Source organism: Moschus berezovskii, chromosome 12, assembly GCF_049115385.1.
Source record: "Moschus berezovskii isolate FMDL1 chromosome 12, NW_MosBer_1.0, whole genome shotgun sequence".
NCBI lineage: Eukaryota > Metazoa > Chordata > Mammalia > Artiodactyla > Moschidae > Moschus > Moschus berezovskii.
This window is the reverse complement of record NC_142471.1, coordinates 1,666,395-1,692,856: the sequence shown is the minus strand read 5'-3', so window position 1 is coordinate 1,692,856 and position 26,462 is coordinate 1,666,395. Positions and strand designations below refer to the sequence as shown.

Here is a 26,462-nt window from a genome sequence, read left to right as displayed (position 1 = left end):
CAACTCTTACTATCCATGGCCATTGAAGTGACATACATCATTTTTAGAGGAAAATGTAGGGAAGCTGGCAGAGGTCTATTGACCATGTGTCTGCCAAGGTCAACCCCCTGGACCTGCAAACACGACCCCTCTGCCCCTCCTCCTGGAGCCACTCCTCTGGTGTCCTGAGCAAGCTCCGAGTTGTCCCTAACTCAATGCAGGCCTTTGTTCTCCCAGCCCTGGACTGCCTCTCAAATAGACCCTGAGCGCTTCTCCTTCTGGCCTGCCAGGACCTGCCTTGCAGGGTCAGGGCTTTCTCCTCTCAGTGAGGGCACAGCTTCTCCAGGCAGGAAGGGCAGGTTTGTGCATGTGTTTTAATCACATAACACTGTGGTTTATTTAACTTTCCAATTATTTTTCACATGAATTGCCAAGATATTTCTCCCACACTTAAATTTTGTTTTGTTTTTAATTTTTATTAGAATATAGTTGATTTACAATGTTGTGTTAGTTTGAGATGTATAGCAAAGTGAATCAGTTATATATATATACATATATCTCCTTCTTTTTTCATATTTAAAATTTTAAATCCAAAGTCCACATTCATCTTGGTTGGTATTTTATTCATTGATCTGATCTAATTTATTATTTATATTTCATATTTTATGAAATTGCAGAAATGCTTCTTGGGCCTCCTCTGAGGCATTAGCTGAGCAGCACTAACTAAACAAGTTGGGTTGTGAGGTTGGCATGACCTGCAAATTCTGAACTAGCGCAGACCTGCAGCCATCACCGGGTCCGTTTCATGATGGTTACAAATCACTCAACAATCAATCCCAGGAGTCTTCTGGGGAGCAATGCCGGGCAGACATACAGTTTCTTAGGATCTATTATAATTTCCTTTAAAAATGCTTTTCTTACCTTTTTGTTTGATTTCTACCATCCTCAATAATTCTTCAAAATCACTAAAGAAAAGGGGGTTCCAAATGACATTTAGGAGCATCTTCAGAAGGCTCAGCCATAGACTCTCTGGGCCTGGGGTCTGGGTGTTTTAAGCATCATGCCCTGCCCTGTTGTGCTGTTGCCTAGAAAGAACAAGGCAGAGGGAAACCTGATTTCCATTAAAATGTGCAAGAACTGCTCCAAGGGCATAAACTGAGAAAACTGAGTACTGGAGCATTCCCAACAACACTGCCTTTGACAGGTACAGAGTTTTCCAACCTACCAGCTGGGGTCCTCAGGGACTGAATTTCCCTTGGGGCCCTGGTTCCCTCAAGGGCTCAGATGGCGTCCCCGGGCAGCAAGCCACTTGGAATTAGGAGGTAAATGACATCATGGCCAGATTCAGACTGGGGTATCTGTTCTGACCTCCCCAAACTTCATGCTCTGTATGACCCACTTGCCAAGGCAGGCATCATCGTGTGTCACATTTGTAAATAGCTCCAAACACCTAGGGGCTTCAGGCCCCTGAACACAAAAGGGATGTCTGTCTTTCTTCAGCGGTTGCTTTGCATGAAATAAAATCAATGAATCAAACCCATACAGAACCGAGGATTTTCAGATCAATTCCTTTTTGAAGTTAGATTTGGGGTTTTAGGACAACAATGGTCAGCACCTGACCAGAATTTTTGTTGGAGGTTAGGGAGCTAAGTTTGGGAGATGTGTAAGAACCGAGATACTGAAAAGAAGACAGCTTCCAAAGAAACTAATGGCTTGATTGTGGCCAGGTGGGCGACTCTGTACCATCTCACTGATGGCGGCTGAAGGTCCTGATCTGGCTTCTCAGAACCGAAAACAAAGAAACAAAGGTGGACTTGACTGGGGAGTTCATTTGAAGAGTGGCCAGCAGAATTGATCGATTCTAACTGCCAAAATCCTTGCCCCATGGCTTTCTACACAAACTCAGGCAGCTTGTAAAGTGCCCAGGACTGTGATCTGGAACAGAAGCACTTCACCCGTGGAGGAGTGAAGGGCCTCAGAGATGCTGAGTGTCCCCTGAGTGGCTGCCCGGCTGGCTTGTGTGCCCAGCAGGGGGCTGCTTGCAGTTCAACCCACAGAACGTGGCAGTTCTGGGTCAGCATGGCAGTTTATCATTGACCACAGCCTCAGGTGTGAACCAGAATGTGTGTGTGTGTTGGGGGTGGGGGGGGCACCGAGGTCCAACTGCAGAGGGCAGCAGATCTGGTTCAAGCCTGTCCCTTAGTCCTGTGGGAAGCGAGGGCACACCTGGGCTGGATCAGGGTGGAGAGAAGCCCCCAGGGAGGATGCGGCCACCCAGCCGAGGAATGATGCAGGAGCCAGGTGGATCCAGCTCCCAAAGAACAGGATCCATCCAGTGGGGATCTTCAAGGCCACCCCTCACAGGGGCCGGAAGAAGAGTCTTGATTTCTAGATGAGCATCTGGACTTGCTTTCCTACAGGAGGTCAGACAGCTGGGTTCACTGGGAAGGTGGAGACCAGCAAAACTGCAAGGGTGAAAGCTTATAGCATGGCTTTCCTCTCTCAGGTCCCCCAACCCCTGACTCCTCTGCTCCCACTACAGTTAACATGTGGTGGCCAAACTTAATGAACTTGGTTCCCAAACCCACACCATGGGGCCACAAAAGTACCTCCTCTGGGGTCTGTCCCTCATAATCCAAGGTCCCCATGGGTTCTGATTTCCACTCAGAGCTCAGAAACCTGAATCTGCAGGCCTCAGCAAACCTACTGCCTCCCCACCTCCCCTTTCAGCCGCCACATGGACTGAAGAAGCAGGAACAGCAGCCCCCAGCCTAGAAGGTGGGGTTCCCGGATATAAGTGTGAGGACCACCGTGGAGCAAGAATCAAGGCCATGAGGGAGCGCAAGTACCTCTCTGAACAGTGTTTCACATCTGAGTGCCCAGGCCTAGGCTGACTCTGAGGTCAGCTCCAGAATCCCTGATGCCCAGGCAATGCCCAAGAAGACTCAAGAATCCATCCTGGACTAGATGTCCCAGGTCTCTGCACTGGAACAACAGGTCCTCCAGGGCAGGTGCCGTTCTGATGATTCTAGGACTGAGTCCAGCGTGTAGGAGTGGGAGAGGTGCTTTTCCCTATTTACCACCACCACGCAGGGCTCTGACCCCAGCTGGGGGTCCTACGAGTCAACTCGGTTCTGACACTCTTCACCCGGAGAGAGCATCAGGTCCCACAGGCTGAAGGCTCATCCCCACAAGACCACCCCCACTTCAGATGCCAGTCACAGGTCCAGGCTGTCACCTGTGCTTCTGACCAAATGCCTATAATTTGGAGGTTCCTAGAACCCCAGCCTGGGGCTTGATTAATTTGCTGGAGCAGCTCACAGAGGTCAGAGAAACATTTTACTTACTAGATTCCTGGGTTGTTGTTGTTCAGTTGGCAAGTTGTGTCCGACTCTTTGCGGCCCTATGGACTGCAGCACATGAGGCTTACCTGTCCCTCACCATCTCCTAGCTTTTCTCAAGTTCAGTCCATTGCATCAGTGATGCAATCCAACCATCTCATCCTCTGTTGCCCTCTTCTCCTGCCTTCAGTTTTTCCCAGCATCAGGGTCTTTTCCAATGAGTTGGCTAAGTACTGGAGCTTAGATTCCGCATCAGTCCTTCCAAAGAATATTCACGGTTAAATGGAGGAGATGCAGATGGCAAGTGAGGCATGGGGAAGGACTTGGAGCTTCTCTGCCCTCCATGAGGGCACCACTCTCACCAGACCACCAACCTGGAAGCTCTCCAGACTCTGTCTTTTTTGAGTTTTACGGAGGTCTTACTCCATAGACTCTATTGATCAAACCATGGGCCACTGGTGACTGAGTCAATCTCCAGCCCCTCTCCTTCCAGGAAGTCAGGGGATGGGGCTGAAGGCTGCACCCCTCTATTCATGGTTGGTTCCCCTGCAACCAGCCCCCATCTGCAGGCACTTCCAAAGGCCTCCTCACTGACATCAGCCCAGCAGTGGTGGAAAGGAGCTTGTAGGGAGTAACAGGACACCCATTTCACCTTGTGGATCAGAGGACAAGAGCCCAAGCAGAACAAAAGATGCTTCTGTGGCTCTTACTGTGCAGGAAATCCCAAGGGTTTGGGGAGCTGTGAGTCAGAAGCAGGGACGAAGACCAGATGAGTATTTCTCATTATAAATCACAGGGTCACAGTGTCCTTTACTCAAAGCAGCGCGTATTTTCTAAGCACAGAGGTGGCCTTTCACTTTGGGGACCACCCCAGTCACCTTGTTCCCTATCAAGGCTGTAGGAGGGATTCTAGTGACACTTTCAGAGAGTCATAGGTTTTGGTAAAATTTACCAAGTGAGATATTTTAACCACAACTTTCCCAGTGCACTCCCTCTCGTATGTGATGGGGTGGCTGCTGGTAATTTGGGGCCTGGCTGCTGGGATGTTGAGACAGGGATACTTAAGTTAGAGTTGGGGCTGGGGGCTTATGTACTTGGTTGCCCCCATCATCGCCATTCATCCCAGGGCTGGCTCTGACCCTGAACTCTGACCCTGCCCTCTGCTGACCAGCCAGGATTCCGAGGCCACGGTGTAGCCCCAGGGCTGCACTGTGACCCTTACAAGCCTCACTGATCCCAGCCCTGGGAGATGTGGAGCCACAGCCTCGAAACATGTGGCGGTGGGATTTCCCTGGTGGTCCAGAGACTAAGAGCTGCACTCCCAGTGCAGGGGCTCCAGGTCCAACCCCCTGGTCAGGGAGCCAGACCCCCACATGCTGCAACTGAGAGTTCACATGCCACAACGAAAGGTCCCACATGCTGCAACTAAGAGCCGGTAGAGCCAAATAAAACTGGTCTGTGTGAATGTGGTAGAGATGAGTCAGCCAGCTAGTTAATATGATTATACTTTTTTCCTGTATCTTGTGTATTTGTGGCCTTTGGAGGTTTTTAAACTCTTAGAATTTGCTGTTTTCTCATGCTAAATAATTTATTTTGAACCAATTTTTCAAAGAGTTTTGAATTCTTTTTCTTAAAGAGCCTCTTCCAAATCATGCAAGCTTCAGGCCCATGTGCTGACCATAAACTTGGTCTGGCTGGCGTTCTTCCAGGCTCTAGGGGTATGGCTGTGAGAAAAACAGACAAGTCCCCTGCCTTATAGGTTTGCCAGCACCCAGCACATGCCTAATAAGTACTGTCCAAACCCAGTTGCACCCTGGAAAGAGTCTGCCCCTTAGTGGGACCAAGGGCTGACCTCAGCTGTGCTCAGTGTCACCGGGACAGGCTTTCAGAACCGCTGCCGTCCCTTGGGAGTTGCGCATCCAGGCTGGCTGAGCCGCCCCGCCTCTGCAGGGCACACACTCTGGGAAACACTTCTCCTGAGGCGTGAGCTGATGGCCCGCCCTCCCCTGTGTCCTGTCCCATGACCTGAGACATTTCCTCACAGGTGACTTTTTGTGTTTCTTGGGTTCATCTTGTTCTTTCAAACATTCAACTTCTACATTTAAGGCCCACCATTTAATGTGGCAGTGTCTTTGAGAATATATCTGCTGCCTTATTATTCCCTTAAGAGAAATTCATGACAGTAAAATCACAGAATAAGAAATTGTTATGGCTTTTGATTTTACTTTCCCAAGTTACTTTCTTAAAAATCTCCAGTGTACAAGCCCCCAGCTGTGTTGGGGAGAGTGTACCTCACCACTCAGTACTGAGTTGGGTGTTTGCTTCTTAAATATGGCAAATTTGATATATGGAAAGTGGCAACTCTTTGCTTAAATGGTCATGACTTTGGTCACTAATAGAATTAAATATTTTTCTTGTGTAGTTTTTATTTTATATATTTATTTGTATTCTTTGTGCTTCTATATATTATCTGAAATTATTGTTTACACATGTCCTTTGCCTGTCTTTCTGTTGATTTTTTTTAATATCAATTTTATGTTTTCTTAGGTAAAACTGTATGAACCATTTCTCTAATTGTGGTGAGTATTTTCCCTACTGATTGTTAGAAAATGAATTTGATGGCTGGGTTCCATCAGTTCTACCGCCTCCATGGCAGACAGATGGCTGACGCTAGATCCATTCAGAGTACTGGGGCGTGAAGGGTAGTGGAGGATCTGACCTACAATGAGATGAGCACTGAAGTCTGCAAGGATTTTTCTGCTAGCACAGCACAGAGCTGGCACATCCCAAGGCCTCCCTCTCCAGGTGGGCAGCCACGCAAGGCCTGCCCGTGCCTCCTCCAGAAGCCACTCCTAAAGGGTCCCTTGCATAAAGCCTTAGAGGGGCTCCTGCTGGGAGTGGTGGGAGCCAACCCCCTAGGCAGGACAAAGGAAGCCTTTCCTGCTCCGGCCCCTGCCTGCCTTTCCATCCTCACCTCCTCGAGCCCATGCTGTTCTCAGCCTCAGCATCAGCATTGCTTGTTGCTTCTGGTGCCTTGAATGGGAGAGACCCTCCAGCGCCAGTGTGTTTCCCTATAAGACCCCTGCTCCACCTCCAGGGCTCAGTGCAGGCCTTGTGGCTTCAGGAAGCTTCCCTCCTGCTGCACCACCTCATCGCGCTCACGACAGGGGTTCTAACTGCCTGTCTGTCTCTGCACTTTGCCACGCGCACCCTGATGCCAGGCGCTGCTCCCCCTCTGTATTGGCAGCCGCATCTGGCAGGCACCCTGTGTATTCGAGGGGGCGGAAGCGGGTGGGGAGGCGGCTCTGGGTCTCTGTGGATCTGGTGCTGCAGAACTGCTCTTTCAAAGTGCAAGTCCTTTCACACACAAGGGCACCGTCACTGCTGTGGGAGATGGTGGTGACTTCAGGGTCATTATTAGAATGAAAGCAGAAATCATCCGCAGGTCCACCCTGGGCAGGCAGACAGCTTTCGTGGAAGATAAAACCATTGGTTAAAGGTGACATTTCTCACCTGACATGAGAAATGAATATATGAAGCAAGGGTGGTGTGATTACACTCTAATTTCACTCTTTTTCTAGAGTTTCAGCAGCCACTAGATGTAAGTGCCAAGAGGACCACACCATTTACTCATGTGATCAGATCCCTACATGGTTTGTCACCTGAAATTTTCAACTGTGGGGTCCAGTGAATGCGTGCTCTGCTGGGGGCTGGGGCAGGGCCAGGTCTGCTGTGCTAGATGCCCTGTGGGACAGTGCATCTTCTGGGAGTGCTGTGTCCACCATGGAGGGTGCTGGCGCTGCCCCAGGGCAGCATCCTTGGTTAGCAGCCAGAGCCCTGCGGCCGGCTCTGCCCAGTTCACCAGCCTCGTGCCTGCAGTGGGGGGTTCCCCTCAGCCTTCCAGGGATGCTCCATGGAGCAAAGTGGGGAGAGTCCTTCCCCACCATCTTCCCGCCAATGCCTTCCTAGGTGATTTTTCTTTTAGGTGGCATTTCCCTCAAAGTCTTCTTTATGTCAAGACTTAAACTGCTGCTTGTTGAAGCCATCCTACAAAGATGATCTCCTATTTCCAGGAATCGGAGGGCCAAAGCTGGAGGCCCAGAAAGAGGAGGCCATGCACAGAGCAGCAGCACAAACCCACGGGCCACTGTGACCCCGGCTGTGTCCCAGGGTTTATGAGTCTTTCTGCTCCTGGAGCAGCTGCTTGCCAACATCTGTCTGCAGGAGCATCATTTGGGACTTAATCAATCTGTTGCTGCCAGGTATCCTCCCTAGATTTCGGCTGCTTGGGGCCTAGCCACCCCACCACCACCACCACCAAGGGGACTCTGATGCCGATCTCTTGAGGACCCATTGGATAGAGAGAATGAACTGGAATCTAGACGGTCAGTACTGAAACTGTGTTCCACCGACCAGCAGCACTGCCTCACCTGGAGTGTGTTAAAAAGTGCAATCTCAGACCACCTAGGTCTACTGAATCCAAATCTTCATCTAAATAGGACCCTTGGGCAATACTATTCACCAAAAGAACTTAAGACACACCAACCCAACCATGGGGGAGGCAGAATTGAGCTAAAGACAAAGGAGCCCTATAAGATTCAAAAAGAAACCCAAGTCACCCTGGGGAATGTTGGAGATATTTGGAGGCACAAAGTGTTTGCTCCCAGGTTGTGAATTCTCAGTCTAGGAGACAGGCAAAGGGGTGCCTGTGTCATGTGACCCATGTGAATGAGCCGGGAGTGGCGTTCCCTCCAAAGTGCTGGATACTTATGGTCAAGCACTAACACACAGCCCAAAGCCTGTGGCTTTGAAATGGATGACATTCTCAAGTGTCATCAAAAGGAAAATGCAGGCTGATTTTGCTTTTCATTCCAAATTCACTTGCTTATTTGGGATAGAATACAGACATCCACTGTCGACCCTTACATCATAAGGTCTAAGCTTGTTTGGCTGAGACCCATCCCTCGCCGCATGATCAATCTTGGGGCCCATTCGAGTATAAGACTCCAATGTCTGTGACCCCATTCCACCACCACCATCGCTGCCTCTGGGTCCTCCATGAATGCAGGCTATGTGTGCCTGCTCCCTGGCAAAACGGAGCCTCTGCACCAGATGTTCACTTACAGATTGCAGAGCTTTTGGTGAGTTTATTTTTTTAAGATTGGGAATAATTCAGAGAGCTTATTTTTCTCTCTGGCACTTTTCCATCCATCTCTTCCTAGTCGTCCCCATTCCACCACCAAACAAAACAAGTACTGCTGGATCAACTTGGGACTCACCTGCCGCGGCTTCATTCTACCTGTGGGATTTCATTCTGTGGACACCTGCTTCCAGATAAATACCTGTGCTTCCCTAGGAGAACTTTTGATACATAATGTCTCCTGCACCTGTGGAATGGGATGCTCAGTTCTTGTTCAGGCTGAAGGGGAGATAAGGTGACCTGAAATAGATCCTCACTCATTTCTCAGACTGAAATGAAGATTCACCAACCAAGTCTCATTCCTCCTTGCCACCTCCTTAAAAACTAGTTTCCTGATAGGGAATCAGCGCTGCTCAGGCTTCAGTGGGACCCCAGCTGAGGCTGTTCTGTGACCCTGAGGATAGACCTCAAGGTAGCCAAATGGACCTCTGGCCATAGGTCTTCCTGGACTCTGGATATTGTAACCTGGGGCCGTTTTTGTGGACATAGTTGCCACTCGCAGTAACATCCAGAACGCCTGAGCCCAGGACCTTCCTGTTGAGGAGGCAGGTCTAGGCACACTGCTCACCCTCCTTCACCTATGCCCTGGAAGAGTAAAACCACGTGGTGCCTGGAAAGGAAGGCCACCCTCCCCCACCACAGCCTGCCTGGTGCAGGCCTACAGCCAAGGGTGATCGAGACAAGGCTAGGGGACCAGGAATTCTCAGGCTGGTTTTCCTTTCTCTTTAAATTAATATGGTGTGTTCCTTCTCTGCAGGGAGACTCTGGGAGCAATTTTTTGCAAATGAATTCAAGGAAAATAGCTTGAAGCAGTTAGGCCTTCCACTTAGGATGACTTGCAAGGAAATAGGCCACCCACAGTCTGTAGCCAATAATAACCCTCCGTTTTATTCCCTGAATAAGGACAATGCCCCCAGGTGAGGGGATGCTGTCATAACTTCCAGGAAGCATCTTTATTTCTTGAATATTTGCTTTTTCTTTTCCAGTTAGCTTCTCTGTGGGGAATTCTGAAATGCCGGAGCAGGTGAAGAAAAGGAGATTCTGCATCTCAAGCAGCACTTTCTCTGCCTCCTTGTGGAGCAAAACAGACCCCGTCCTTCCCCCAATGTTTACGCCCCATTGCACACCCCTGCCCCAAAGGACCAAAGGATGGTTCCGAGTATTGACAGCCCTGAGTGGCCCCTACCCTGTGCCAAGCAGTTGGGACCTTGAGTCAGATAAATCCAGATCACAGAAACATCTGACAATCAGTTTCCAGAATGTGGGGTGGGAAGAGGGTTCATCTTGCCTCCGCTGGAGGGGAAGTGTTAGTTGTTCAGTTGTGTCTGACTCTTTGCAACCCCATGGACTGTACCCACATGGCTCCTCTGTCCGTGAATTCTCCAGGCAAGAATGCTGGAGCGGGTTGCCATTTCCTTCTCCAGGGGATCTTCTCGACCCAGGGATTGAACCGCAGTCTCCTGCATTGGCAGGGCGATTCTTTACCATCTGAGCCACCAGGGAAGTCTGTTGGGGTGAGATGCTCCCTTGGTCTTTTGCCATCCCTTTCTGTCCCACTACCCCATCTGTAACTCTGGTTTGTTCATGCACAGGAGGGAGAACTCTGACCACCCCGCTCCCACAGTGTGCTCCGAGACAGCTGAGGCCCGCTTGGGCCCAAGGAGAGGACTCACTTTTTCCGCATGCCCTGGCACACGAGGACTGAGAAGCCACAGGAAAGGTGCCTGTGGAAGCGGCAGGCCAGGCGGGGGGCCCCCATGGAACCAGATCGAAGGCTGGAGGCTGCGTGACCAGAACCTGCTCAAGGGAGATGTCAGGAGCATCTCTGAGTTAGCCTCCAGGTGCGCCAGGGAGAGGCTAATCCCCAGCCCTCCTGGCTTAATGCAGCCCAGGTGAGAAGAACATGAGTGATCTCTCTATACACCCACTCCATCACTTACCACCAGATTGCTTACTCTTAGGGCAACAAATGATACTCAGCCCACCTACTCAGGACTCACTGACCTAGCTGGTGCGGAGAAGTTCTGCCCCCTGCCCCTGCACCCAAGCATGAGTATAAAGACAGCTAGGCGAGTGTTGAAGGGGTGGATGATGGCGTGGGTGGCTGGAGTAAGAGGAGGAGAGGAGAGGTGGAAGGAGATGGGAAATGAGGAGCAAGTTTTGCCTCCAGCAGGGCTCAGAGATTTGTATCTGCAGAATTGGAACAAGCCACCTGGGGATTAAAGAGCAGGATGAAGCATCAGTTATAACCTCCCTTGGCGCTGCCTCGTGACACGGGCCTGGGATTGTCCTTTATGCTGGCCTCTGCAGGATACTAGTCTCCCACTAGTGGCGGGAGGCAAGGGGCCTGGAGGGGACCACAGACCCCGGGCATTCTCCGGCACCAGTCAGCCCCTCCTCCCACGCATAATGAGCAGGGTAGACTCGGTAGCTTCTGAAACCATTCTAGTTTTAAGATTTTGTGGTTCTGGATCTGAGAGATTTAATACTGATTGATGATTCACACTCAAATCCTAAAGGTAACTGTAGTCTAGGATGCCTCATTAAGTGTCAGGTAAGTAAAACAATTATTTACCCTCAAAGTTCAGCATTAAGCAACACTGCTAGTGGAAAATACTTTTAATGCCTTTATTGTCTCTGCAAAGCCAAATCGGGTGGGAAAGGAAAGAAGAATGGCTGCTTCATCAGAGGGAGAGCAGCACAATGGGGTGAAGGCCTGCCTAGGAGGCCCTTCCCACACCTGTCTTGCCAGTGCCTGGCATGTGCTAAATGCTCCATCAATGTTTGTTGAATTAAATTGACTTGAATCTAACACCCCTACATATTTTGTTAGTGCTTGTTAGAGATTGCTAGTTATCTGTTTAAATCATTCCCTTTTCTTACATGTTTATAGAATTCCCAATTTTTGAATACACGGCTACTCAGATTAAAAACTGCTTTTCTTAGTAATCCTTAAAATGATACATATTGACCAAGATTTTCCCAATGAGATGTAAATGGCAGTATCCACCTGGCAGTCCCCAGGAACTTTCCAAAGAAGACAGGTAGGCATATCCTTTGTTTTCCCCCTTCCCACTAGCTAAATCTGTGTGTGATGACTGGACCTGGGCAGCCATGTTGGACCAGAAAGTGATTATGTGAAATGAGACCACATAAAGCAAGAGAAGAGTTCTGGATGCATGCAGACCTTGTGGAGTTGTGGAGCCACACTTCCAATTCTACACTGTCTACTCCCAGAGTTTTATAGGAAAGAGAAATACTTTTCTATCTTGTTAAAGTCACTGATATTTTGTCTGTTACTCCAAAGTGTTGCATGATGTCTTTGATGCCTAGAAATCCTCAGTGGTGTTTGCTGCTGCTGCTGCTGCTAAGTCACTTCAGTCATGTCCGACTCTGTGTGACCCCATAGACGGCAACCCACCAGGCTCCCCCATCCCTGGGGTTCTACTGAATGAATAAATGCCACAGCAATAATGTTCATTATGGAAAATTAATTAAAATGAGAAAATACAGACAAACTATTTTCCTATAAGGACAAAAGAGAAACTCTGAGACTCGTTTGAGTCTTGCCTATAGCTAATAATCAATAACTGGTATTAGTTGGAGTGAAATAGCTATTTTACTAAACACCAAAATATCTTACTCTGACTTCCCTAGTATCTGTGAGCTCAGCCATGAAAGAGAACATAATTTTTCCATGAAAATGTTTACTTTTGTCTTGAGCCTCTATTTTCTCTCAATAGTAAAAATAACTTCTTATTCCAGAAAAGCTTAGTTTGTGACTATGGAGCCATTTCAGGCTTTAGGTTCAGATGTTTCTCCCCTTCTCAGCCCTGGGGAAGAGTCAAGCCTCTGGGGGACCCAGAGAAGTGCAGGTGTGGAGAAGCGGTGCTGGCCTAAGTCCATCTCTGCCCACGTGGCCTATAGATGGGGTCCTAGTCTCAAGCCTAGCACCCCCCATAGCCCTGCCATAGAGAGCCCGGCTCTCTAAAAGCCTGTCCCCACTACCACCAGAACCATGATCCTTCACCTTCTCTAAAGGTCTGTCCCCACCCCAGCAGAACCATGAGCCTTCCCCAGGTCCCTGCTCTCTGAGTGTCTATCCTCACATCCCCAGCAGAACCATGATCCTTCCCCAGGTCCCTGCTCTCTGAATATCTATCCCCAAACCCCCAGCAGAACCATGATCCTTCCCCCAGGTCCCCTGCTCTCTGAGTGTCTATCCCCAACCCCCCAGCAGAACCATGATCCTTCCCTAGGTCCCTGCTCTCTGAGTATCTATCCCCAACCCCCCAGCAGAACCATGATCCTTCCCCCAGGTCCCCTGCTCTCTGAGTATCTATCCCCACCTCCACCGAACCATGATCCTTCCCTAGGTCCCTGCTCTCTCAGTATCTATCCCCAACCCCCCAGCAGAACCATGATCCTTCCCCCAGGTCCCCTGCTCTCTGAGTATCTATCCCCACCTCCACTGAACCATGATCCTTCCCCAGGTTCTGGGCTCTGAGTGTCTATCCCCACCCCCACCAGAACCATGATCCTTCCCCAGGTCCCCTGGCTCTCTCAGCACCACTTGGACCTCCTGGGGTCTCAACACCTTTTCCTGATCCACCCTGAACACCTTAGCTTTGGCTACCCAAAGACCGTGATTGGATGCTGTTCTGAGCCCTGGTCCATGCTGGCTCCTTCTTAGGGCACAGATCCCAGCGCTCAGTGGCCCCACCAACTTATCAAGGAGTCATATGATTCATTTGGCCTGTGTGTGCCTGACACAGAATTCCTTTTTAGAGACTCACAGATTCTGTGGCCTTTCCTGCTACACTGAGTGTGTGCTCCGTCACTCAGTCATGTTTGGGCTCTTCATAACCCCATAGATTGTAGCCCACCAGGCCCCTCTGTCCATGGGATTATCCCAGCAAGAATAATGGAATGGGTTGCGATTTGTTCCTCCAGGGGATCTTCTCCACCCAGGCATCATACCTGCATTTCCTGTATTGGCGGGTAGATTCTTTACCATCAAGCCACCTGGGACGCCCCCATTTGCTACACTACCATCTAATTGGAATGACTCTTCTCCCTGTAGCCCAGAAAAAAAGAATTCCTCCTCTCATTCTGTGGTGGAGAGATTGGTCTAAAAGGTATTCTTTCAGTCGTCACTTCCAGATAAACGCCATGCACTCAGCTCTCCACCGCGATCCTTCTGGCCCCCTCACCCCACCCAAAGGCTAGACTCCTGTCAATCAAAATCCTTAGCTTTCAAGACACTCCCTCTGCTATGATTTTTACAAGCCTATTTTATTTAGAGTCAAGGCTAAGAGTTTGACTCCATTTTCTTTCTCTGGACTTGACCTCTAATGTTCGAAAGTAAGGTCATGGGATAGAAAGGAATACCAAGAATAATAATGATTACTTAGTATTTCAAATATTTTCTTGCTACTTATGATAAGATCTACTAAGGCTTGGAAGGTAGTCGATGGTGAAGCCAAAGAACCCCAAAGAATCACAAAGAAACCCAGTTCTCCCAGAGCTATGAATTCTGTGGATCTGCCCAATCCTGACCTTTACTTTCTAAGCCTCTTTCAGTCAGTTTTTTTATCACTTGCTGCTGAAAGCGTCCTAACTGACACCAAGGCATTCAGGTGTGGATTTGCCTTTGAGGCTTTGCTTACACCATGACAAAACATTCTCTTTAAGAGGACTCACAGGAGATCATTACCTCTGGCCTCAATTTTGTGAGTAATTGTGCTTCTAATCAACTGTCTCTTTTTTTCTCCTCGGATGCCACAAATCACTGTTGTAAGACTATGCCAGGGATTTGTTTTACTCAGGTCTGGTAAGACACACAGACGTGGAAACATCTGTCACAAAGGAAGAATTTTTGCACTCTCACAGGTCTCTGGAAATGAGATGCAGGGCCATACAGGGAAGCCCCAGGGTCAGCCAGGAGACTGAGGGAGTAGGGAAAATTCAGCCAAGAGCCTATATGATGGTTTCCACAAGAAAAGTAAGGAGAGGTAGGGTAAGCAGATTTAATATTGGCTAATTTGATTTTGAATAATTGAGTTTGAATAATCTCAGTGAGCTGGGGACACAGGTGTCTGCTACCTGACCCTGGGTGATCAGGGCAGGGGGATCTTGGTCCAGAGTATGAGAGCCCCTTAGCCAAGTAGGGTGTGGTATTGGTTGGTTTGCATTTGAAAAGTGCCTGAAGGCCAGTTGTTTACTATCTCTGCTCAGTCATGTCCAACTCTTTGACTCCATGGACTGTAGCCTGCCAGGCTCCTCAGTTCATGGAATTTTTCAGGCAAGAACATTGGAGAGTATTGCCATTTCCCCCTTCAGGGTATCTTCCTGACCCAGTAATCCAACACACATCTCTTGCGTTGGCATGTGGATTTTTTACCACTGTGCACCTGGGAAGCCCAGCCTATCTCTAATTGTTTACTGTCTGTGGTCCTGGGAGGGAAGTGGTCGTCACAAGGTCATCAAGGCCCCAAGACATCAAAGCACCAGAATAAAAAGACATAATTAATACATACATATACTGACTCATCCTTCTCTGTGTAAAATGTTACTAAGCTCAGAATTAAATTTATGATTCATTTATACCCACCTGTCTAATTAATCTCCTATATTTATCTTAGATTTCCACCTTCCATGGTCCTGTTGCTTTGCTTATTTGTTTTTATTTTATCTTTTATAATCTTGTATAAGCTAGCATAAATCTTTTCTGGAACAAGAAAGTGTACAAACATTTCAGTCTCTTGTAAGGACTTTCATACAAATTACTATATGAATGAAAAGTGAAAGTCGCTCAGTCGTGTCCAACTCTGCAACCCAGGCCGGAATATTGGAGTGGTTAGCTGTTCCCTTCTCCAAGGGATCTTCCCAACCCAGGGATCAAAGCCAGGTCTCCCACATTGCAGGCACTGAGCCACAAGGGAAGCCAAAGAATACTGGTGTGGGTAGCCTATCCCTTCTCCAGGGGATCTTCCCAATCCAGGAATGGAACTAGAGTCTCCTGCATGGCAGGCAGATTCTTTACCAACTGAACTATCAGGGAAGCCCAAGTAGAGTGGAAAGCATATAACAATTTTATAAGGAATCTGAACTCTACAGAACACTGCCCTGCAGCTGGATCATGAACATGACCTCCTAGTGTACAGGCCATGATACATATTTTTTATACATTTTATAAAAATACTTTTGCCTTGGAATTTAGCAGAAAGCTTGGAGTAAGAAGGGTTTCCTTTCTTGGAGGGCTCTCTGAAGAAACGGGAAAGGCAGTGTTCCTTTTCTCTGGATAAATCCCCCTATAATAAGCAAATGGAGGCCTTTGGATTCACCAGCTGCTGCTGCTGCTGCTGCTAAGTCGCTTCAGTCGTGTCCGACTCTGTGCGACCCCATAGAGGGCTCCCGCCAGGCTCCCCAGTCCGTGCGATTTTCCAGGCAAGAACACTGGAGTGAGTTGCCATTTCCTTCTCCAATGCATGAAAGTGAAAATTTAAAGTGAAGTCGCTCAGTCGTGTCCGACTCTTAGCAACCCCATGGACTGCAACCTACCAGGCTCCTCCGTCCATGGGATTTTCCACTGGAGTGGAGTGCCATTGCCTTCTCCGTTGGATTCATCTAGTTACACTGAAATCTGCCTCAGAAATAAGAACATTCTTTTCAACAGCAAACTCTTGTTTGAAGCACATGACTTGGAGGCCTTAAAAAGACTCAGTCATATGATTGGCAGGTTTTGGAAACTTTCTTGCCTGTTATCACCTGTGCATGACCAGCAGGCTCTTTAAGGGTGGCCTCGCCCATCTCACACCTGAGAAAACAGGCTGGAGGCTTTAGCATCCTGCAATTAGGACCAGGATCACAACCCAGGCATCTGTGCCTTTAACCACTAGGTAGCTGCCTGGGTACCAGGGACAGCCAGGACAATTTTAGGTGAAAGTGACAGAAACCCAAATGAAACTAACTGAAGCCAAACAAAGATGGGAAGGAAGTAAATTCTCGTTACTAATACCACACAGGGCCCTGTGGGGCTCCTGGGCACAAGGCCTTTGTATCCCCCGTTTCATTAATTATAGGAAACAATGTTCATTCAGCCTCCATGACCTTCCCTGAGTTCCAAGAGGCAGATTCAAACAGTTGTTAATCAGGGAAAGGAGGGGACGGGAGACCCAAGGAGAAACAAATGATCTAGAGCAGCTTCACAGCACAGTCCTATTTCCCCATCAACAGGTACATACAACAAAATCTTTGAGCTGTTTTGCAGCTACTTGAAACCCTCCAGGAGGGAGAAGTTAACAATCAGTGATGGTATGCTGCCCACAAGCACGTAGACCCCAGAGAAGTTGGACCTGAAGGTTGATGATGCAGACTCCTACTTACCTTACCACCAACCCATCAGAAGAATGTCCACAAGCTGATCATGACTTCTTTGAACCATTACTATGAAACTTGTCACTATCTTCCCCAGGTTGGAACACTTGGTTTGAGGGCTGAGCTCACTGTGTCCCCCTTTGCCTGGCAAAGCAAGAAAGCTCTCCTTTTCTACTCCCCCCAAAACTCTGTCTCTGAGATTTGATTTGCCACCAAACAGAGAAACTGATCTTTTGGCATCATTACTCAAGCAATGGGAAGGGGTACAGGTATAGGCTGGGTCCTCAGACCCAAACCCAGCTCCTCCACCTGTCTCTCTGTCTCCCAACTCCTTCCCTGGGTTTGTGGGACCCTAGCCACACAGGACTCCCACCCAGATCCCACAGAAGCAGCCCCATATCTGCCCTCTGCAACCCAGCCTGAGTGAGGGCTCTCCCTGGACCATTTGATCATGGGTTCATCCAGGACTGAGTGCTACTTCTGGCTCATCCTGGGTCATGTGCCTGGTCCTGGTTTGTGGGGATGGGGGAGTACAACAATGTGATTGATAGTGCTGGGCAGCATCGAGAGCCAGTCCCCAGGAAGACAGAAGGTGTGGACAGATGTCTACCACAAAGGGTCCAGGCATTTCACCTTCCTGTGCCTGTGCAGTAGTGCTTTCTCCCTGGAGGCCTGCACAGCAGTTCTTTGCCCCAGGGAAGCCTCCATGCTAGAAATGTCAGCGCTCAGATCCTCTCACTAAGTCTGAGCAGCAGGGATGTGGCAGGCATTCTGCTAGCAGCCCCCTGCGATGGTGAGAAATCTTCCATTACAATGTAATGCAGGCATGATACAGGCAGCTGCCAGAGGTCGCTTAGAACCATGAGTTTTGACATTGAACCAGAAACACATTGAGAGTATGGCTCTCCAGCTCACCATCAAAGCTGAGAGGCTGCTGCACAGCTTCCTCTAGGGAGGGCAGCCTCCAGGGTCCAGGAGGGCTGATGGAAAGCAGGCACACAGTTACAGTGAGCACATGCCTGGGCTTACAGTGCAGAGGTGGTTTCAGTTACATGTGGCTGCTCCAGGGATCAGCCAGACCTCCGTATTTCCTTCCAAATACATGGATACTGACAAATGGCCCTAGGTGATGGAGACTTGGTTTGAAAGTCATCAAAGTCCTCCATGACCACAGCAATATCTCCTCACCCACCTGCAATCCCAGGTCTAGATGCTCCTGTAAAGAAATGAAGCTGAGCACAGTCTGTTGCATGGAATACACATGGGCCAAGTGAGGTAGATCTGTGATCAGGTTTCCAATGAGACTAGTTCTGTCCCTTGAACTCTGACGCTGGTTTCACGTGGAAAGAGGGTGCCAGCCCTGGGGTGGAGCTGTGGTAGAGCTGACACTGGGGCTCTGTGCCCTGTAGATGTTCCACATGGCTCTAGAAAGAGGGATATGTATGGCTTTTCAAAACTGTGAGATCAAATTCATTGATTCTGTCTGTCAAGGCTAGGTTCAAAGGCAAAAAGTATTTCAAAATGAAAAAAGAATTATTTGCAAAAAAAAAGCAAGGGAATCATACATCAATAAAACTGATTTAAAAATCCAACAATATCTAATATTACAAACCCCCATAAGATCGTCATTTTACATCTATCTGTTCACGGTGGGAAAAGATCAGCTCCTTACACGCTGATGTTGTGGTACAGCCTCAGACGTTAACCCAAAGCCAGGATGATGTGGCTCCTGCTGAGAGTCCTGGCTTACAGGAAATGCTCAAGATTTTGTTCTTTGCAGAAACCAAAACTAGACAGAGTGGCTATATTATTTTTCTTTTGTATGAAGTGCTTTTCTCCCTACTTGTGGGAAATAAGCTACACAGTGATAACAGGGCTGAATCAAGTGCTGATTTCCTCACGATGAACCTTATTTACATTTTGATCCATTTCTCCTTATTACAGTATCATCCAAACCCTTCAAAGATGTAATCGAAATCAGTATCACTCCTAAGAGTGATCAGGAAGTTCCTAGCGTGGTGAGGAAAAGTGGCTTAAACACACGACAAGTGTCATTTCACATTGAAGAAGTTAGACAAAGTGGGCCCAAGTTGCTTCGTTCTGTTTCTTTCTGTTTTTTCTTATTTCCTGAACACACTCTGAGACACACGGACCTTTACATCTGTTTATCTTGATGAAGCAGAATATCCTGAAATGTCCTTCTTCCCGCACTTCCTCTCTAGTCTGTGACTCTCATTGTTCAAGAGGCTGCTGTTCGATGCATAAAGAAAGGCTGAGTATCTTTGGCTTGATTTCTAACTTTAGTTTTGTGTTGTTTTTTTTTTAGTATAATTTTTAATTTTTAAAATTAATTTTTATTGGAGTATAGTTGATTTACAATGCTGTGCTAGTTTCTGCGGTACAGCAAAGTGAATCAGTTGTGCATACGCATGTATGCACTGTTTTCCTGTATAGGTCATTATGAGCATTGAGTAGAGTTCTCGGTGCTATCCAGTAGGTCCTTATCAGTTATCTATTTTATATATAATAGGGTATATACATCAGTCTGAATTTCCCAGTTTTATCCCTCACATTCTTTCCCCTTTGGTAACCATAAGTTTTTTTTCTACATCTGTGACTCTATTTCTGTTTCGTAAATAAGTCCACCTATACCATTCCACAAGCTGGAATCAAGATTGGTGGGAGAAATATCAATAACCTCAGATATGCAGATGGCAGAAAGTGAAGAGGAACTCAAAGGCCTCTTGATGAAAGTAAAAGAGGAGAGTGAAAAGGTTGGCTTGAAGCTCAACATTCAGAAAACTAAGATCATGGCATCTGGTCCCATCACTTCTTAGGAAATAGATGGGGAAACAGTGGAAACCATGTCAGACTTTATTTTTGGGGGCTCCAAAATCACTGCAGATGCTGATTGCAGCCATGAAATTAAAAGACGTTTACTCCTTGGAAGGAAAGTTATGACCAGCCTAGATAGCATATTAAAAAGCAGAGACATTACTTTGCCAGCAAAGGTCCATCTAGTCAAGGCTATGGTTTTTCCCGTGGTCATGTATGGATGTGAGAGTTGGACTGTGAAGAAAGCTGATCGCCGAAGTATTGATGCTTTTGAACTGTGGTGTTGGAGAAGACTCTTGAGAGTCCCTTGGACTGCAAGGAGATCCAACCAGTCCATTCTAGAGGAGATCAATCCTGGGTGTTCATTGGAAGGACTTATGCTAAAGCTGAAACTCCAATACTTTGGTCACCTCATGCGACAAGTTGACTCACTGGAAAAGACTCTGATGCTGGGAGCGATTGAGGGTAGGAGGAGACGGGGACGACAGAGAATGAGGTGGCTGGATGGCATCACCGACTCGATGAACATGAGTTTGAGTGAACTCTGGGAGTTGGTGATGGACAGGGAGGCCTTTCGTGTTGTGGTTCTTGGGGTCGCTAAGAGTCGTACACGACTGAGCGACTGAACTGAACTGAACTGAACTGTACCATTTTTTTAGATTCTATGTATAAGCAGTATCATATGATATTTATCTTTCTCTGTCTAACTTCAGTCAGTGTGATAATCGCTAGGTCCATCCATGTTGCTGCAAATGGCATTATTTCATTCTTTTTGTGGCTGAGTAATATTTCATTGTATATATGTACATCTTCTTTACCCATTCCTCTTCAATGGACATTTAGGTTGCTTCCATGTCTTGACTATTGTGAACCGTCCTGCAGTAAACATTAGTGTGGAAATAGTGACAGATTCCATTTTCGTGGCTCCAAAATCATTGCCAACAGTGACTGCAGCCATGAAATGAAAAGACACTTGCTCCTTGGAAGGAAAGCATTGACAGTATATTAATAAGCAGAGACATCACTGTGCTGACAAAGGTCCACATAGTCGAAACTACGGTTTTTCCAGTAGTCATGTACAGATGTGACATTTGGAACATAAAGAAGGCTGAGCACGAAAGAATTGATGCTTTCAAATTGTGGCGCTGGGAAAGACTCTTGAGAGCACCTTGGACTGCAAGGAGATCGGACCAATCAATCCTAACAGAGATCAGTCCTGAATATTCACTGGAAGGACTGATGCTGAAGCTGAAGCTGCAATACTTTGGACACCTGATGCAAAGAGCCGACTCATTGGAAAAGACCCTGATGCTGGGAGGGATTGAAGGCAGAAGGAGAAAGGGGCGACGGAGGATGAAATTGTCGGATAGAATCACTGACTCAAAGGACATGAGTTTGAAAAAACTTGGGAGATGGTGAAGAAGAGGGATGCTGGTGTGCTGCAGCCCACGCAGTCGCAGAGTCAGACACGACTTAGCAACTGAACAACGACAACACTGGGGTGCACGTACTGTGTCAAATCACAGTTTTCTCTGGATAAATATCCAAGAATGGGATTGCGGGGTGATATGATAGCTCTCCTGTTAGGTTTTAAAGGAAACTCCATGCTGTTCTCCGCAGTGGCTGTACCAATTTACATCTCCACAGAGTAGGAGGGTTTCCTTTTGTCCACAGCCTCTCCAGCATTTTGTTTTTATTTGTTTATGGTCTTTTTAGATGCGGTCAGTACTGAGGCCTAGAGAAATTCTGGTTCTTGCCCAGAACTTTCTGCAAGTCAGGAGGCCCCTGTCCCGAGCTCTGTGTTGCCAGCATCATTCTCCCTGTCACCCCATGACTATCTGCTGTTCCCCCACCTCATTCAGAAGCAAGGCTGTCACAGAGCTGCCCAGCCCACCGGAACTCTCCATCCTCTTCAGCCAGACTCCAAAGGAAGCAAATTTATCAGCAGAGAAGGCAATGGCAAGCCACTCCAGTACTATTGCCTAGAAAATCCCCTGGATGGAGGAGCCTGGTAGGCTGCAGTCCGTGGGGTCGCTAAGGGTCGGACACGACTGAGCGACTTCACTTTCACTTTTCACTTTCCACTTTCACACATTGGAGAAGGAAATGGCAACCCACTCCAGTGTTCTTGCCTGGAGAATCCCAGGGACGGGGGAGCCTGGTGGGCTTCCGTCTATGGGGTCACACAGAGTCGGACACGACTGAAGTGACGCAGCAGCAGCAGCAGTGACGAAGAGCTTTTCTCGCCAGCGTTAAATTCAAAACCAGACTAGCCTATATGTGTGATCCACACTGATAATCTGTAAATACCTACAAATCCACCACCACATCTCAAAATTGGAGCTGCAAAAAAAAAAAAAGATCACAACATATAAACTGTCTCAGAAGCTGGAGTGAAAAGTCCTTTCAGACTAATCAGGAAACTGGTCAAGTCTGGCCCAGTGAGCATATGCCACAAACACACCACAAAAACAAACTTCAACTCACTAGTGAACAAAGAAAAGCAAATGAAGTCAACAACCAAGGCCTTCATTCCCCATCAAATTTCTAACAGAAAAAGTGATGCTACCAGTGTCAGGAGGGTCCCCCAGCCCCGTTCCGTCCACACATCTCCCCTCCCCTTCCTCCCATTTTTTTATTCCTTTTTTTTTTGCAGCTGGGAGTTGGCAAGTATGTATCTCGAGTCCTCATTTTCTTTCAGTTGCAGAAGTTGCTTACTTGGCTCCTCAGCCAAGGGGAATTCCTCCATGTCTAGGCAAAAGCCAGCTGCACGTTAGGCCACTGTGGAGGGCTGGGTGGTCAGGAGCTAATTCTGTTGGGATTAGCACAGCATCACTTCCCAGCAGAGACCTGGTCTAGAAAACAAGTGAGCTGGAGACAACATATCCTTTTAGCTGAAGTGCAAGCTTCCCTCTCTCTTGATGCTTTCAAAGCAAAAACTGCCCCCAAAAGTGGGGAGAGGAGTTGATAAGAAAATATGACATGGGCTCCAGGTGTGCCTGCCTCCTTCAGCCTGCAGTTTCTCCTCCAGGCACCACTTTATCATGAAGTCATGGGTGGGAAAATTTGTCAGAACATTTGGGAGATCTGAGAGTACGGGAAGACAGTCTCCATTTCAGGACTGCCAGCCACTAAGACCAGTTGTCCCACTGAGGGAAAAAAAACAGACAAATCACACACATGTACAATTAGGGCCTTAGTAGAGGAGTTCTTAAAATTTCAGTTTTCCAAAGCAAACATAATTTCATTCACTTATTGATTCACTATTGGGTTTCTACTAAGTGCTAAACACTAGGAATACACAGGTAAAAACAACAGATGTGGCCCCTTCCCAGAGCCGGCGTCTATCGGAGGAACCAGTAGAAAATACCGTGGATGCTGTATGACTGAATCACTCTGCTGTACGCCTGACACTAACACACCATCATAAGTCAACTATACTTCAACACAAAATGAAAATTAAAAAAGAAGGAAAGAAAATACATTAGATGTTTTGGGGCTAGGAAGGCTTCTGTGGTAACGACGTCTCCTATTTTCTGTATTCTCAGACTTTAACGTGTGACGAATACCTGGTTGCTGTTGTTCAGTCACTCAGTTGTGTCCAGCTCTTTGCCACCCCATGGACTGCAGCACGCCAGGCTTCCCTGTCCATCACAATCGCCCAGAGCCTGCTCAAACTCATATCCATTGAGTCGGTGATGTTATCTAACCATCTCATGCTCTGCCAACCCTTCTCCTTTTGCCTTTCCACTTTCCCAGCAAACATTGGAGGGGCTGCCAATCCCCAGGGAGAGTTAACTTACCCCAGGAGCAAACTTTTAAAATGCAAAGCAGCCAACCCAGAGCCCACCCCACTGACCAACTCCTCTATGTGACTCCACTCAGGATCCCCATCCCCTGCTCCAATGGCTCCTGGGCCACAAGACTAGGGACCCCCACAGCCAGCATTCCCTGAATGATCCAAACCAGCACGCGTGGAGGCTGCTGACCCAGCCTTGCCCTCTCCTTCCCACACAAGCCATAATTAAAGCCCGTGCTCACATCTCCCCTTGTTCCCCTACCTCCTGACCAAACGGGCTTCCCCTTGTGGCCTTGCAGTGCTGGGCACCTCCTGTTTCTAGGGAACTTTGGTATAAAAATATTTCTTCTTCATGGCAGTCATTTCCGGGTCTAAGTGTCTTTCCTGATAAAAGAAAGCAGATCAAGGTGGGGTGGAGGTCTTCTGCAGGGTGGAGGTTTAGCTGCTCCCTGAAGCAGGAGGAGTTATTATATGAGAGGTGGGAGCAGGGGAGACATTGCAAGCATAGGCCTTAAGGCGGGATGAGACTGGCTTTCTGAGGGTCTGGGAGAGACCTTAGGGGCCGGAACCTGGGGAGCAGAGCAGGGGCCCCATTCACAGGGTGCACTCTTACGAGCACCTTCTGTTCTGAGACATGGGAGACTGTGGGGCCCACGGCTCCTTCTCAGGGTCCTTGACATGAGGGGCTGTGGTACAAGTGCAGATAGAATGTCCTCGTAGGGTTTGAGGGACCCCATTCTGAACAGGACGTGGCCTGAGCTCATGCCACAAACAACTCAACTGGAGAAAACACTCTGTGAACTGCCATAAAAAGGGTTTAAGAGGATATTTGATCGTTGGTGTGGTGTTTAATAAACAAGGCAGAAATAATCTGTCAAGCACTAAAGGTCAAAGCCCATTTTCCATGTTATTTTATGTTTTCTCATAAAGTCCTTCCTCGGTGCATTGCCTGCTGCATCTTCGTTAGGATTTGACAACTGGGTCCCGTCTGAGGACTGAGCCGTGGTGTGATGTCTCCAGTGGAAGCAACAGAACCCTCTTGAAAATCAGATCAGCTACTGGTGAAAAGGAGCCATGCTTGCCTCCCTCCCCAAACCGTGCTTCCAAAGCAGTGAGGGAACAGGCCCGGGAGTGCAGTGAGGGCTGCTGACCTATCTGATGCCCCAGGCACTGTCTGGGGCATCTTTTTTTCCATTTTATCTTTTTATAGATCTATAATACATATTCAGCAAAATGTCAGATGGTGAGTATGCAGCTCAATGAATTTTCACATTCTGAATTCACTTGTATATTCCACACCCTGATTAACAAACAGCATCACCAGCAATCCAGAATCCCCTCAGAGACTCACTTTGGTCACTATATGCTCTGTAGGCAATCACTATCCTAAGTGTTCTTATTGAGATGAAATTGATATGACGTCAAATTAACCATTTGAAAGTGAATAGTTCAGTGTCACTTAATCCATTCACAATGCTGTGCAACCATGCCCACCTCTGTTTAGTTCCAAACACTGTCATCACCCCAAAATAAAGCCCCTCACCCAGGAAGCAGTTCCTCGTCTGTAACCTACCTCACCTCAGCTCCTGGAAACCACCTCTCCACTTTTTGTTCCTAGATTTACCTATTCTAGATATTTCATACAAAAGGAGTCATACAGCATATGATCTTTCATGTTTTCCTTCTTTCACTTAGTGTAAGGTTTTCAAGATTCATTCACTTTATAGCGTGTATCAGGGCTGAACCATATGAATGGGCTACATTTCTTTATTCATTCATCTATTGATGAGTTATTATCACTTTCGGTCTATTATGAATAATGTTGCTCCAAACACTCATGTACAAGTGTTTGTTTTAGTACCTATTTTCTGAGTCATAAGCTAATCCTAAATTTAACTTTTTGAGGAACTGCAAAACTGTCTTCCAAAGTGACTGTACCATTTGACATTCCCACCAATACTTTGGCCACCTCATGCGATGAGTTGACTCACTGGAAAAGACTCTGATGCTGGGAAGGATTGGGGACGGGAGTAGAAGGGGACGACAGAGAATGAGATGGCTGGATGGCATCACCAACTCAATAGACATGAGTTTGAGTGAACTCCGGGAGTTGGTGATGGACAGGGAGGCCTGGTGTGCTGTGATTCATGGGGTCGCAAAGAGTCAGACATGGCTGAGCGACTGAACTGAACTGAACCAGCAATGCATGAGAATTCCAGCTTCTCCATATCCTTGTAAGTATTTTTTGTATTTTTTTGCACATCTGAGTGGGACAAAGTGGCCTCTCATTGCAGTCTGATCCACGTTTCCAGAATGACATTGAATATCATGTGCTTATTACCCATTTGTTTATTTTTTCTTCTGTAGAGAAGTCTAGTCTACATGCAATAAATGCTGGAGAGGGTGTGGAGAAAAGGGAACCCTCTTACACTGTTGGTGGCAATGCAAACTAGTACAGCCACTATGGAGAACAATGTGGAGATTCCTCAGAAAACTGGAAATGGAACTGCCATATGATCCAGCAATCGCACTCCTGGGCATACACACCGAGGAAACCAGAATCGAAAGAGACACGTGTACTCCAATGTTCATTGCAGCACTGTTTATAATAGCCAGGACATGGAAGCAACCTAGATGTCCATTGGCAGACAAATGAATAAGAAAGCTATGGTACATATACACAATGGAGTATTATTCAGCCATTAAAAAGAATACATCTGAATCAGTTCTAATGAGGTGGATGAAAGTGGAGCCTACTGTACAGAGTGAAGTAAGCCAGAAAGAAAAACACCGATACAGTATACTAACGCATATATATGGAATTTAGAAAGATGGTAACCTTAACCCTGTATTCCAGACAGCAAAAGAGACACAAATGTATAAAACAGTCTTTGGGACTCTGTGGGAGAGGGTGAGGGTGGGATGATTT

General features: G+C 47.5%; 1 long non-coding RNA gene across 1 annotated transcript; it reads left to right on the top strand.

Moving 5' to 3' along the window:
- LOC129555900 (uncharacterized) lies at positions 1–26,462 on the top strand. The gene is made up of 3 exons (XR_008685848.2): positions 1–11,564; positions 23,283–25,767; positions 25,901–26,462. It is a non-coding gene; the product is annotated as an uncharacterized LOC129555900 (long non-coding RNA).